The sequence below is a fragment of the Eurypyga helias genome, unplaced genomic scaffold (genome assembly GCF_000690775.1).
Source record: "Eurypyga helias isolate BGI_N326 unplaced genomic scaffold, ASM69077v1 scaffold15474, whole genome shotgun sequence".
Taxonomy (NCBI): Eukaryota; Metazoa; Chordata; class Aves; order Eurypygiformes; family Eurypygidae; genus Eurypyga; species Eurypyga helias.
Window position 1 is genome coordinate 49442 of NW_010245834.1, and position 12814 is coordinate 62255.

The following is a 12814-nucleotide window of genomic DNA, read 5'->3' on the forward strand; positions in this document are numbered from 1 at the left end:
AGGGCATCCTAGTCTTTAATGTATTTAGACCCATCACTATCAAAGGGAGGCCTAGGAAATGCCCTCGGTTCATGTTATGTGCTAGGAGCTGCTTGAGGGCAAGATGAAGGGCTCTGACTTGAGATGGTAGGTAGCTTTAGCTAGGGCAGGTATCTGCAGTCACGGTTTGTAGCCTGGTGAGATGATGTGCGTGTCAGCAGCTGGGAATGAGGGGCAGAGCCCATTACATCTTACACTCCCCAAGGGTAACAGCCCCTGGCAGAGGGGCTGGGTGAACAGACACCTATCTGCTTCAGCTCTCACCTGAGTCCGTCCGTGATCACGAGCCGGAGCCTTTAGTTTCACAAGGTATTTATATAGCCTAATGCTTTGCCTAAAAATCTTGTGAGAAATCTGTGCTGGAAGAAGGACTTAAAGCTAATCCTCTCTGGTTTGAGGTTAATGTCCTTTCCTCTGGATTATCTTTCCTTGTAGCATCCCTATCCTCCCATCTGCTTAGTCATCTGTAAGGTAAGCTGAGCATGCTAGGGAAAGCTTTTCTCTAGGGAAAGGGTATAAGCAAATTAAGGAGACGAATGCAGTTAATCTGCGCTTTCTCCCACATTCCTTGTGCTGTGTCCTGCTGTCACTGTGGGTTCTGTGCTGTAGGCTGTGAGGGATTTGCGTTGGACACGCTACAGCCTTTAGGCACGTTTCCTGACGTAGATCTGCCAGTTGAAGAATTTGCTGCCCCCTAACATAACTGCACCTGCCATCAAGGTTTTCCATGCCTTTGTGAAAAACCAACGGCTGTCTTTGTGTCGCATGGTTGTCCTGGTTTAAATGCACTGGTTTGAGCAATGTGAGTTGGAAGGGGATGCAGCTTGTGACTTCGAAAATGTGCAAATCACACAAAAGAAATTTGTCTCAGTCATTTTTATGGTATTTCAGCTGAAGTTCCATGAAAAGTGCAAAAAATAACACTCCTTTGCCTAAAAACAAAGTCCCAAAACAAACATCCCATAATAAATAAATGCATGCCAAGAGTCATAAAAATCTTAAACTGTGATTTAATATCCTGTCTCGCTTTTGTTTTGGTGGAAAAGGTCACATAGATGAAAGACATCTGTTGTATCTCACAGATTTCAGGACAAGACTAAATCCTGTTCTTGGCCTTTTTTTGTGTGAGCAAATTGCCATCAATTCCTTCTATTCAGTTGTCTTAACGTGTCAGCTCTAGAAGAGGATGAAGAGCTCTGTGGACAGTGATTTCACATGCCAGGCTCCATCCCTTATGTTTTATTCTTCAGAGATGGGTGCGTGCCTGTGTCAGCACCAGGTGAGAGATATCCAATATGACTAGGTTTGTTGGCATGAGCAGGAGGTTCTGGCCAAAGCCAAGTCCTGGTGGCAGCTTATGGTGAAACTTTGGCCACGACCAAGTCAACCAACAAAGGATTTCTTCTTTATGTCACAGAGGAGGTCTGTCTGAGTGAAGTAAGCGTGGCAGGAGAGTTGAGCGCTGGCACACGGTTGTCCATACTGCTTATCGTTTGGACATTTCTTGGTACAGTTTTGGCCTACACCATGTCCATATAGGGCTTAGGCACAACTTGGTGCAGGGACTGTTCGATACAGGCCAGGAACTGTTTCCAAAACCCCCATACGTATGTTCCCTAGTTGTTGGAGCCTGCGTGTAGGAAACATGAGACATCACCTCACTGTAACACTAGGCCTAGATGTCCTAGACACCAGGCGGCTGGTTCGGCTGATGGAACTGGTAGTGAGGGTCACCTGCTTGCCGAAAGGTGTGTAAGTATGCAGAAGAGAATTTAGGGTTCAGAGACCAGAGTGAGAAAGAACAAGAGAGAGGGAACAGGACTCCTAGAGGCATTTCCCTGAAATGTGGGAAGAGAAGAGCGGCAGGCTCCAGGCCCTTATTCGCAGCGTTGCTTTCAGGAGCTGCAGGATGTGGAGGGGCAGCAGTTCAGCTCGCCCAGCTCAGAGACAGAAGGTGGCCTCAAAGGCTATGGATGTCAACAAGAGTTTTGAGGTGAAAAGAGGATAAACCTGGAGAATAGGAGGTAGTTAATGCTTGATACAATAGAGATGGACAGAACTGGGGAAGACAAAGACAAGAGATGATAGGCTGAAACTGAAGGAAAACAACTGGTCTGACTTGCCCTTGCTCTTCAATGTTCTTTCCACCTTAATGTTTTTATAAAATCTATTTGAAATGCAGTCATCTCTGGACAGCAGTACATTTACAGTCCTTGATTTTTCCTGGCAACTTTTTATGGTTTTTCAGTAATACCACCCTGTTTTGAAAAATAGGTCTTCCTCAGAAAGCAGTTATATTGATGAGTGGGAAAACTGTGACCCTCTGGAGCCACAAGGGATGAAATCCTCTCCCTTGCTGAAAGCAAAGGCAGCTCTGGGGCTTCCAACATAAGAAGGATATGGAGCAGTTGGAGCGAGTCCAGAGAAGGCCATAAAGATGCTCATAGGGCTGGAGCACCTCTGCTGTGGGGACAGGCTGAGAGAGTTGGGCTTGTTCAGCCTGGAGAAGAGAAGGCTCCGGGGAGACCTTATTGCAGCCTTCCAGTGCCTGAAGGGGCCACGAGGAAGCTTTTTCAAGGGCCTGTAGCGGCAGGACAAGGGGTAATGGCTTTGAACTGAAAGAGGGTAGATTTACGTTAAATATAAGGAAGAAATTCTTCATGAAGAGGGTGGGGAGGCGCTGGAACAGGTTGCCCAGAGAAGCTGTGGATGCCCCATCCCTGGAAGTGTTCAAGGCCAGGCTGGATGAGGCCTTGAGCAACCTGGTCTGGTGGAAGGTGTCCCTGCCCATGGCAGGGGGGTTGGAACTAGATAATATTCAAGTTCCCCTCCAACCCAAACCATTTTATGATTCTGTGATCCCCAGTGACAGCAGCAGGCCCAGGATGTCATGGGGAGTGCTTTTGGCTGCTGTGCTGTCAGCTCAGCTGTAAACTCTTTGGGGACAGGATCTGTGTTCATGCATTGCCTTGTACAAAGAAATCCTGAATTTGTTGGCCTCCAGGCATTGCAAAAAACCAAATGTTAAACAAGTTGTCCTGTGAGCAGTGGAAGTAATGAAACATAGGCACCATCGAATTCTCTGGCATCTGGTGAGAGGCGAGTGTCAGCCTTTTTATCAGCAGGTCTTTTTGCTGTCTCTCTCCAGCTGCATGTTCTCCTCACGGCAGTAGGAAGGTCACTTGACAAGTGACCAACAGTTCAGGGTTGGTGGAGGGGACCCACACCAGGCCTGTGTGCTCACAGTGCACACAGCACCCCGTGCTTTTTCTCTGCAAAACTGGGCTGCTTGAAACAGTGAATAAAAAACAAAGAATGCTTTTCCCTCTGGCATCTTGCAAGTCCCAGTTATCTTACGTCTTCTCACAATATTAACTGGAAAACTTTTCAAGAAGAATGGGTCTGGTTTTGTTGTAGTGTTTTTCTGATTAAAGTTGTGCATTTAAACGGTCTGTGATAATTTCTTTTGTACATGTGGAGTGTCTCAACAGGACTGTAAAAGTCATGCTAATTTATGTGAGGGCAAAATTCATCTTTAGGCTGGAAAAGCTTTTGCTATTTTTGTTTGCAAGTTACTTTTGGGTCCTTAAGTAGAGGGCACTGCTGAAAAGCCAAGGGATGTGTTGGTTTTATTATTTTTATTAATATACTTTAAAAGCAACTCAGAAATGTTTTACTTGATACCTGAAGCCAAGGCAGCAAAGTGCAAACCACTTCGTCATTTACTAACATGGAAAATGTGGAACAAAGTAGATGTACCTCCTGCTTTTTTTCTCTGTCTTTGCTACTCTGCTTCTGAGAGATAAATATTGCTTTTTTTAATAATTGAGAACACTGCCTTTTTAGGCATAAAGTACAAATAATTTATGTTTATTTTTCCTATCACTGTAAGCACTCTTCCACATCTCCCATGTTATTCTCCCATGAAAAAATTCCATACCAGGAAGCCTTAGAAACCAGCACTTACTCCAGAAACAATCTGCACTTAGGATTTTGTGCAGAGGGGACTCTTCAGTTAGGAACCTTCTCTCTCCCTCTCTCAAGGGGCTTGTTGAAGGGCTTGCTGACATGCGTGGCTCCCGATGAAATCAGCTGGAGCTGTAGGTGCTTAACATAGCTGGACTTGAGGCTGGTATGGTTGAGAACCAGTTCTGCTCTTGAGACACTAGTCAAGCTGTGGGGCAATTGTTGCCTACATTTCAAGAGGATTAAATACACAAAAGCATGGAAAATAACTGAAATTCCTAGTATGGTAAAGCTGAGAGTCTAGCCCTTAGCTTGAAAAATGTCCCAGGTCTTCTTCATGCATATGAGTCACTTGAATGTTTACAGGAGACGAGGGAGGCTATTAAATCCAGTCATTCCATCAAACACAACCAGGACAATCCTGCTTCTACCTTCCAGCCCTGACACCCATGTCCCCTGTTGCTGTGGGAGAGGCTGAGCACAGAGCCATGCCATGCAAGGCACAGGGCCAAGCTGTGCCAGCCACAGGGCCACATGGTGGAAGGCACAAGGCTGCTGTGCAATGTTCAGTGTCGTGTTGTGCAAGGCACAGGGGCCACGCTGTGCAAGGCATAGTGCGTGTCCGCGGGCAGCAGGAGAGCCGGAGCTGCAGGAGCAAAGGGCAGCCTGAACTTGAGGCTTCCTCCCTTGTATTGTTTCTGCCTGTCTTTCCCATAAGCACTGTTTTCAGCTGGGGTCCTGTTTTTGTTGTCATTTTAAAATGTAATTTGGAATGTTAACTTCAGCCAGCTGAAATTATTTCCTTTTTGCCCCCATACTGAGAAGGTTTATAAATATCGAGTTACACAGGAAGCAAATTCTCTTGTTATCAGATTGTTCTGTAGTCACTTTTCTTTTCCTCAGAAGCATAATGGCAAATTTTATCAGTGCTCAGTCATTTGTTTCCTATTAAACACAAGTCATTAAGATACTGTTTGGCTCACTGGGAAGAGTTACTGACCTGTTTTGTCTGTAAATGTAGCTTTAAATTAGGAGACACCTGAAACTGGTAGGAAGTGAGTATTAACTGGGTTCAAGTTCCATAAGCACAGATTGCAGTCTCCCAGTGGCATGGGGTAAATGGCCATCACCAAAATAATATTAATTACATTATCTCCCAGAGAGGTCCCAAGAGGTGCTAAAATAACACATGTGCCACTTGGGCGTAGGTGCTTAGACACGAAGATCAGCATTCGCTGCTGTGTTGCTTTGCACAGTGCAGAGCATGCTGCGTCACTGGGGGAGCTGCATGAGATAAGGAGGCTTGGATTTTCTGTGTAATTGCTTGGGGTTTTGCTCTCGTAAACTTGAAAATCAGAATATCATCTAAAGCAGTAGCTGAATTTTTTTTTTTTTTTTTTTTTTTTTGTCCTGACACCCTGAAAGAAGTGGTAATAACAACCCAAAGTATGGATTTTCTAAAACACCTGAACAGAAAATGTTTCTTGGTGAGCCAATGCCTCCCTTAGCCCTTTAGGACCATGTTAAGTCTTTGGGGAGACCGTTTAGCCCCACAGACCTGCAGCCTTCCTCCCTTGGGTATTGACGAGCAGCAGAAGCTAGAAGCAAGAAAATACACAGTTCAATGATGGCTTGTCAGTAACTTCTCCGTTGTTAATTGAAGCTCAGCAAGTCAGATTCACGTGGGATGTAAGTACACTGGTCTTGGAGCCATAATTGACTCTGACCTGATAATCAGACTTTTCCATCTGGGCTAGAAAAACATGAACCTGGTGGTTTGTTAGGGCCGTGCTGGCAGACGCTTTAAGACAGCAGTACTGAAGGCACCGTTATAATTAGCTCAGCCAGAGACTGAGCACATAGGTTTACTTGAAAACCAGTGTGTCTGTTCCCTGTTTGACATGACCTCTGTGGAAATACACTGCTGAAAGAATATTTAGACTTTAGTCATCTAATTCAATGTTACACATCGTTACTGACAGTGTTACATATTATTGCTATTAATTAAAGGTATCAGCATATACCTTAATGAGGGGTATGGCTTACAACATAAGAAGTCACTTTACGAATCTCAGAAACTGTGTGGTAGGTTGATACCACAAAGATGCTCAGAGGGCTGGAGCCCCTCTGCTATGGGGACAGGCTGAGAGAGTTGGGCTTGTTCAGCCTGGAGAAGAGAAGGCTCCGGGGAAATCTTATAGCACCTTCCAGTACCTGAAGGGGCTACGAGGAAGCTGGGGGGGACTTTTTACAAGGGCCTGTAGTGACGGGACAAGGGGTAACGGGTTTAAATTGAAAGTGGGGAGGTTTAGATTGGACATCAGCAAGAAGTTCTTCATGGAGAGGGTGGTGAGGCACTGGGACAGGTTGCCCAGAGAAGCTGTGGATGCCCCATCCCTGGAAGTGTTCAAGGCCAGGCTGGACGAGGCTTGGAGCAACCTGGTCTAGTGGAAGGTGTCCCTGCCCATGGCAGGGGGGTTGGAACTAGATGGTCTTTAAGATCCCTTCCAACCCAAACCATTCCAAGATTCTATACTGTATTTTATAAAATTCAGAATGTGCTTGTTCGTTGTTTACATAGCTTAAATTACACACCAGAGGGGTTCACCTATATTCGGATGAAGTCTGTTTCACAACAGCTCGAAACTAACGTAACCACCTTTAAACAAAGGGAAGCTTTTATCCCTCTTCCTACAGCTCCATAAAATCTTAATTGAAATGAGATTGAGTAACAGAAAGAAAATAAGCAAGTAGACCTCATTCTTAACTGCAGAAGAAGTTGTTTCAATAGAGAAGTGTTAGCCAGCTTCATAAAATGTCACTAACTGGATAAAAATGGGCCCCTAGTATTTCCCAGTTTCGTTACTCCTCCCACGATGACACTTTCCACTCAACGATGCTTTGCTGAACCAGTGTTGTACAGGACAATGAAAGAGAAGCTTATTCTGGAGAGGGAAAATGTAATTTCTTTAAATATAAGCAAACCATCTTTCTTTCCAAACCTAGCAGGATAACTGTGGCTGCTCGACTGGGCCCAGAAAGTTCTGTTTCGTACCAGAGTCTGCAGCAGTTTCTTACGCTGACTTGGTTTGACCTGCTGCTCTGTCAGGCTGGGGCTGGCAACAATCTCAGCTCCAGCCATCAAAACATTCCTTTGTGGCCGAATGCCCTTCTGCTTTCTCTGAAATATCTGGTGTCAGTTTTAACAAGAGGGGAAACAGACGTTCGTCACCATTAATTCGTCGGACAATTAAGCCGGTGATCTCTGACCTCCTGCCATTATTGGCTTTCAGAGCCAGGGTAAAGACCCTGCAGATATCTGTTCTCTGTCATTCCCCGCGAGCTGCTCGAGTATTTTATTTACTCAAAGGCTTAGCTTTTGCCCACCACCAGCCAAATGTATATGCTTCGCAATAAAAATTGCTAATAAGCTGTCTCAGACAGTGACATTAATCTCCAAGTGAGGATAACAGAAAGCAAAGGAAACAGCTGGCTGCCAGGAAAGCATGTGAGTGGGAATTATACATTTATTTAGGTTTAGGTACATACTAGAAGTGTCTGCCCCTGGCTGCATCTGCTTTTGGTGCATTGGGCCAGTTTGGGCATCCGACACTGGTCTGAACCGGAGTTGGGGTCTTCACAGTGGGAGGTGGGGGTGGTGTGGGATCGCTGCCTGCTGATGTTTTCTTCTTCATCTTCAGTCTGTGATGGTACCTCAGTCTTACTCTTTCCTGGAGTCCCTGGTGCTAGTATAATTGTTCATCGTGGCCTGTTTCCACGCTGCTTTCGCGGGGCCGTTGGTCCAAATCAATACCTTGTTTTAATTCTTGCCCCAGGGCTGTGGGGAGAGCAAGTGGAGTGCAGGACTCGGTGAGCAACAAGGAAATAGTTAAGCCATCCCTGGCACAACGCTGCTGTTTTGTGTGTATGAAGATGGTGCTTACCACTGCCAGCTCCTGGGGTGGGTGGTGGGCGAGGCGAGATGGGAGCGGGCCAGCTGCTTGCATCATCTGACGCTTACGCCATGCAGCCTCGTTTTTCAGTCGCTGCTTTTGAAGCACTTCATTAGCTAATCAGAGGAACCCTCTCCTTTGCTTTACGACAAGTTTCCTCTTTTTTGTCTCCTACCTCCTCATGTTTTCTTTTCTCTCTGCTTTTCTTTTTGAGTCCTTCAATTGGTAGCTATAGTAACATCCATGAATGGGTGACTGGAGTACACCACTACGACCCACTCCCCTCAGTAAAGCTCTGACGGGCTTTCACACGCCTGCAATGGCTTGGCACCCTCTCTTAGAGGGGTTTCTCCCAACAACAGGGACAGTCTTAGCTTGGGAGCCAGCTCTGTCCTGCTTGCTATTTGCAGCTGCAACCTGCAATAGATTGTGGCAGAAGGAATGAGTCACTGGCAGAGCAATCTGTTACATCAGATAATCACAGATTACCTCCATTAACCTGAGTACCTTCTGTAACCTTTTACAGTGATGATCCTAAATGCTGACACACAGAATTGTGTTGCCATCATGTCCTGGGCTGTCCGTGATTTTTGAGGACAATGTTTTCTATGATTCCACGAATGATTTTGGAGAGTGTGACAGGAAGGAGCTGTTAGCACATTGTTGCTGAACGAGATGATAGGGCCAAAGCCAGGCTTTGTAGCTTAGTAAGGGAAAGAATTTAGGTGAAATGCAGAGTCAAGCTTCTTTGCTTGTTTTCCCTCCCGCTGTGATCTTCACTTTTCCATCCTCTTGGCACGTCATACCACAAACTCCTGCAATGCTGCAATTCAGGCTCCCCCAGACTGTCCATGTCCATTCGCGTCAGCCCTGTGCACCATTTTCCACCCTTGCCCTGCCATCTACTGAAGCCAAAGCGGGTGCCAGCACCTTTTCCCCTCTGCCAGCCAGTCACTGCAACCATAACCAGGCATTATGGCGTGTGTGAAGGCTTGTCATATATCTGGTGTTCAATGTATGGTTTATGCATACGTCTGTACGTGAGATTCTGACTTGATATTCAACCAGGGAGAGCTGGGAAGATGGACAGGGTCATTATCTGCTTTTCTGGTAAAGAAAGATGTGGCTGATCCTGATCTCAAACAGAAAGTGACCCAATGTATGACACATTAATGCTGCTGTACTTTTCTTCCTGGCTGACTCTGGAAGCAAAAGAGCTGAAGTGTCACAGAAGAGATGTTCTTCTAAGACAGTTCTGGCAGTATAGCTCATACATGTGTTCTCGGGAAGTTCCCAGCCTTATTTTCACAATTTTAGTATGTCTTCATCAACTGTCTGAAAAGTGTTGAAAGGTGAATCCAGCCAGGCATCATTGAAGAACAATTGTTATGGCTGTTGGGCTATCTTCCTGCACCACAAGACCGATGTAATGACCCTCTAGACGGCTGCAGAAATACAGAAATGCCACAAGGTAAATTGATATCAGGTACTGGGCACCTGATAACACTTCCTCAGTGCCCTCCTTATACAAGCGTCAATATCAGCACCTTTGCTGTTTTGGGATTAAATGCGGGAGGGGAGACTGTGGTAATGCAGCGATATGGGAGAGTATTAGTATCCATAGGCAGCACAAAGGGGCTGCAGAGTCACTTCAGTTCAGGCTCTGTGTAGCTGAGACCTGTGTTGCACCTCTCTGGGGTCTGCCTGTCTGCCTGCCAGAGAGCTGGACTGGTACTCAGGTGGACTATCTAGTTGTTTGAGGGACTTGCTCTTCTGCCTCCTTCGTGGAGACTCTGACTCCATGGCTTTCTGGCTTTTCTGGTGGCCGTTTTCCTGACTCAGACATAAGCCATCCTCACTGAGTGTGCTGTAATTGATATATGGAAAGCAAAGCACATCTGGATGTCTGGGTTCTTATCAGAGCATCTCAAAGCTTTGCTGATTCTACCAGTTAGGTGGAACTAATAAATCAGTTAGGCCTAATAAAACAACCTGTCTCACATCATTAATTTCTCATGACATTTACTGAAATTCTTTTCTTTAGCCCTGTTGGCAAGTTTATTTAGGTGAGGGCAAAAAACCAGAAAAGAACATAATTGTCAGAGCTTGGCTACAAACTACTGATAGAAACACACTTGAATTCTCACCTCCCATCCAGCTGGATCTCCTCCCCACAGTTCAGAAATTCTCCTTATAAAACTCAAATGTCAGGAACACAGAGGCTAAGTTCTTTTTTTAGAGACTGCAGAACTATTTGCAGGAGAAAAAGCCCACACAGCTCTTTGACAGGGACAGACCGAACCCACATCGTTCCCTGCTCAAGGCTGTGTTTTTGCATGTTCTCCCTCTAGAACTGGCACCAGCGTTTTCAGAAGAGCCGAGTCCCATGTGTTGGCCTGTACAGGGCCAGGTTTCCTTGTGTATTCCTTCTGCCGGTCTTGTGCTGCCTGTTGTCGTGTCTTAGACTTCTAGTCGTTTCTCTCAGTGTCAAACTAAGATCCACAAGTCCCTTCGAGGCTTTAGAGTCCAGCCCTAAGAACATTTGGGTTTCTTGAGGAGTGCTACTGACTCCAGGAGCACTGCACATGCTTCTGGCAATCTACATGGGCAATACATGGACTGTATGGGGCGATGAGTTGCATTTACAGGTTTGGGTTTGGAGGCGTTGGGCAGCAGCTTGCATATGTGTTACTAAACCAGGGTAATAAATATATGAACAGGTCATAAGTTTAAAAAGCCATTGCTTAAAGAGGAGTTCCTTCCTGGAACAATCCTGATCAAGCAGGATTTCTGGAGCAAGGATTTGCATTCTTTCTTTGGAATAATGCATAGCAGGTCTCCTACAGTCACTGTAAACTACAGCTGTGTAGAATAACTTAAGGGAACCAGTAAGGGATGTGGGAATTTAGCTTCACTTGAACATTCAGATATGGGGCGGCCACATTCCTTGTTTAATTCTTGTGTGCTTCAAAATGTGATGGTTGAGAACATTTCTGACAAAAGAATCTTCCTTTCTGAGAATGAAGTTTTGTCAAAAATGAAAGGGCTTGCAGGAAAGCGTCTACTTAAAAGAAAAAAGGATTTGCTTTTACTAGCTTCTTTTTGACAATATGGAAACATCATTTTAACAAAGTAAAGAATGTCAATTTACCGTACCCGTTTTGTTCCAATGATATAATATATCTTAATATGCTATTTGATGTGTTCTATGATAATGTTTTGACGTTAGAGAACTGAGATGACTCAAATGTTATCAAAATGAAATGATTTAATGTCTTTAAATCAGAATTTTCTAGAACTTTGAAACACTGACTCTCAACTCCAGTTTGGAGGAAAACTCCACCGAGATATTTAGCATTTGTAGCAGGGCAATAACTTCGATTCTCAACAGCTCTGTTAAAAGGTTGGTTTCCCACAGTAATCACTGATAATGAAGTGTTAGAGACAGATGTGTTTTGTTACCTACACCACTGATGGACAAAATGTCTTAATACTCCCTGGGTTCAGACATCACAGCCTCTGCGTGTGCCTCCAAGAGACTTTACAGGTCCAGAAGCAGCTTGCAAAGGAGCACAGTGGCTCCTGATTCTGTTGTGGCATTGTCTCTTCTGCTCTTGTTGCCAACTACAATGTCAAATACTATCCAGGTACCTTTCAATTTGGAGTCATCAACTCAGTTCATCTCAACAGCCTGTTGAACCCAATAGATGGTACTGCATTCCAAACACAACTAAACTGCCTGGATTTGTGCCAGTAGCCTAGTTTACTTTGAGGTCAAGAATAAGAAGTTAAAATTCTGGGCTGTGTTTAATTTTACTATTTTAGATGACAGCTGGTTTTATTTTTATAAGATTTACTGTTTGTTTGGTTTTTTAATAGATTGTAAATCTTCAGTATAGTTTGTATCTTCTGGATTATTTTTGTTTGTGGCATAAAAAACAATGATCTCTTTTTGCTCATTCATCAGCTGCAGATAAACACAATGCAGTTAAAATACAAGGCATGAAAGAGAGAGACACCATAACAGACAAACTAAAGGTGCTTATGCAAGGGAAAATTAAACTGCATCCAGGGAAATCACATCACCAAACAACTCCTTGTTAATATGTGTAGCGGTGAAACATACACCCAGCATATGTGAACTAGCCTGCAAAACCCAAAGACAACTTGTTGAAATAATCCCAAATATGCATCAAAAATACCTGATGGGGATGTAGGCAGACTTGTATGGAGAGTGCTACAATTCGGGATGCCCACTCAAGACCAACAGGAAAAGTTAAAGTCCTGGTTTTTCAGTTTAGTCAAGATCCTTTCAACGTGCTCTGACTAGGCATGAAGGTAGCTTATGTAAAGACTTCTTTATATTCCTAGAGTAGTATCAAAATGGCCTTGGCATATGATAGTCAATCCCTGAGGATCAGTCTTCAAAGACTAATCTGTTAGCTTTCTCTGTCCCTTCAGGGCAATGGATGTTATTAAAGCATATTGTTAACATACACATTATTAACATATAAAATGTGTTTTTAAAGTCATGTTTCAGTCACTCATCAGTATTTACAGTACCATTTGACCTCTTTTTTAAATAATAGGTAGATATTCCTGCAATAAATATTGGTTTATGAAAGGTGACTTCTGTAAGCCAACGTTAATAGGACTTCAGATGCCAGTTGTATACAAATTGTTTTGCCCTCTGCTCCTCAGGTAACCAGATTGCAAAGCCATCCTGACTCTGCTGGGGAGAAGCTTGCATTTCTGCTCATGAAATTCCCTTCTCTGAGGTTCTGAAGGCTTAAACATGAAATACATCTGCTTCTCATTTCCAAAAAGCAGTGGGATGGTTTACACATTGGTTGTCA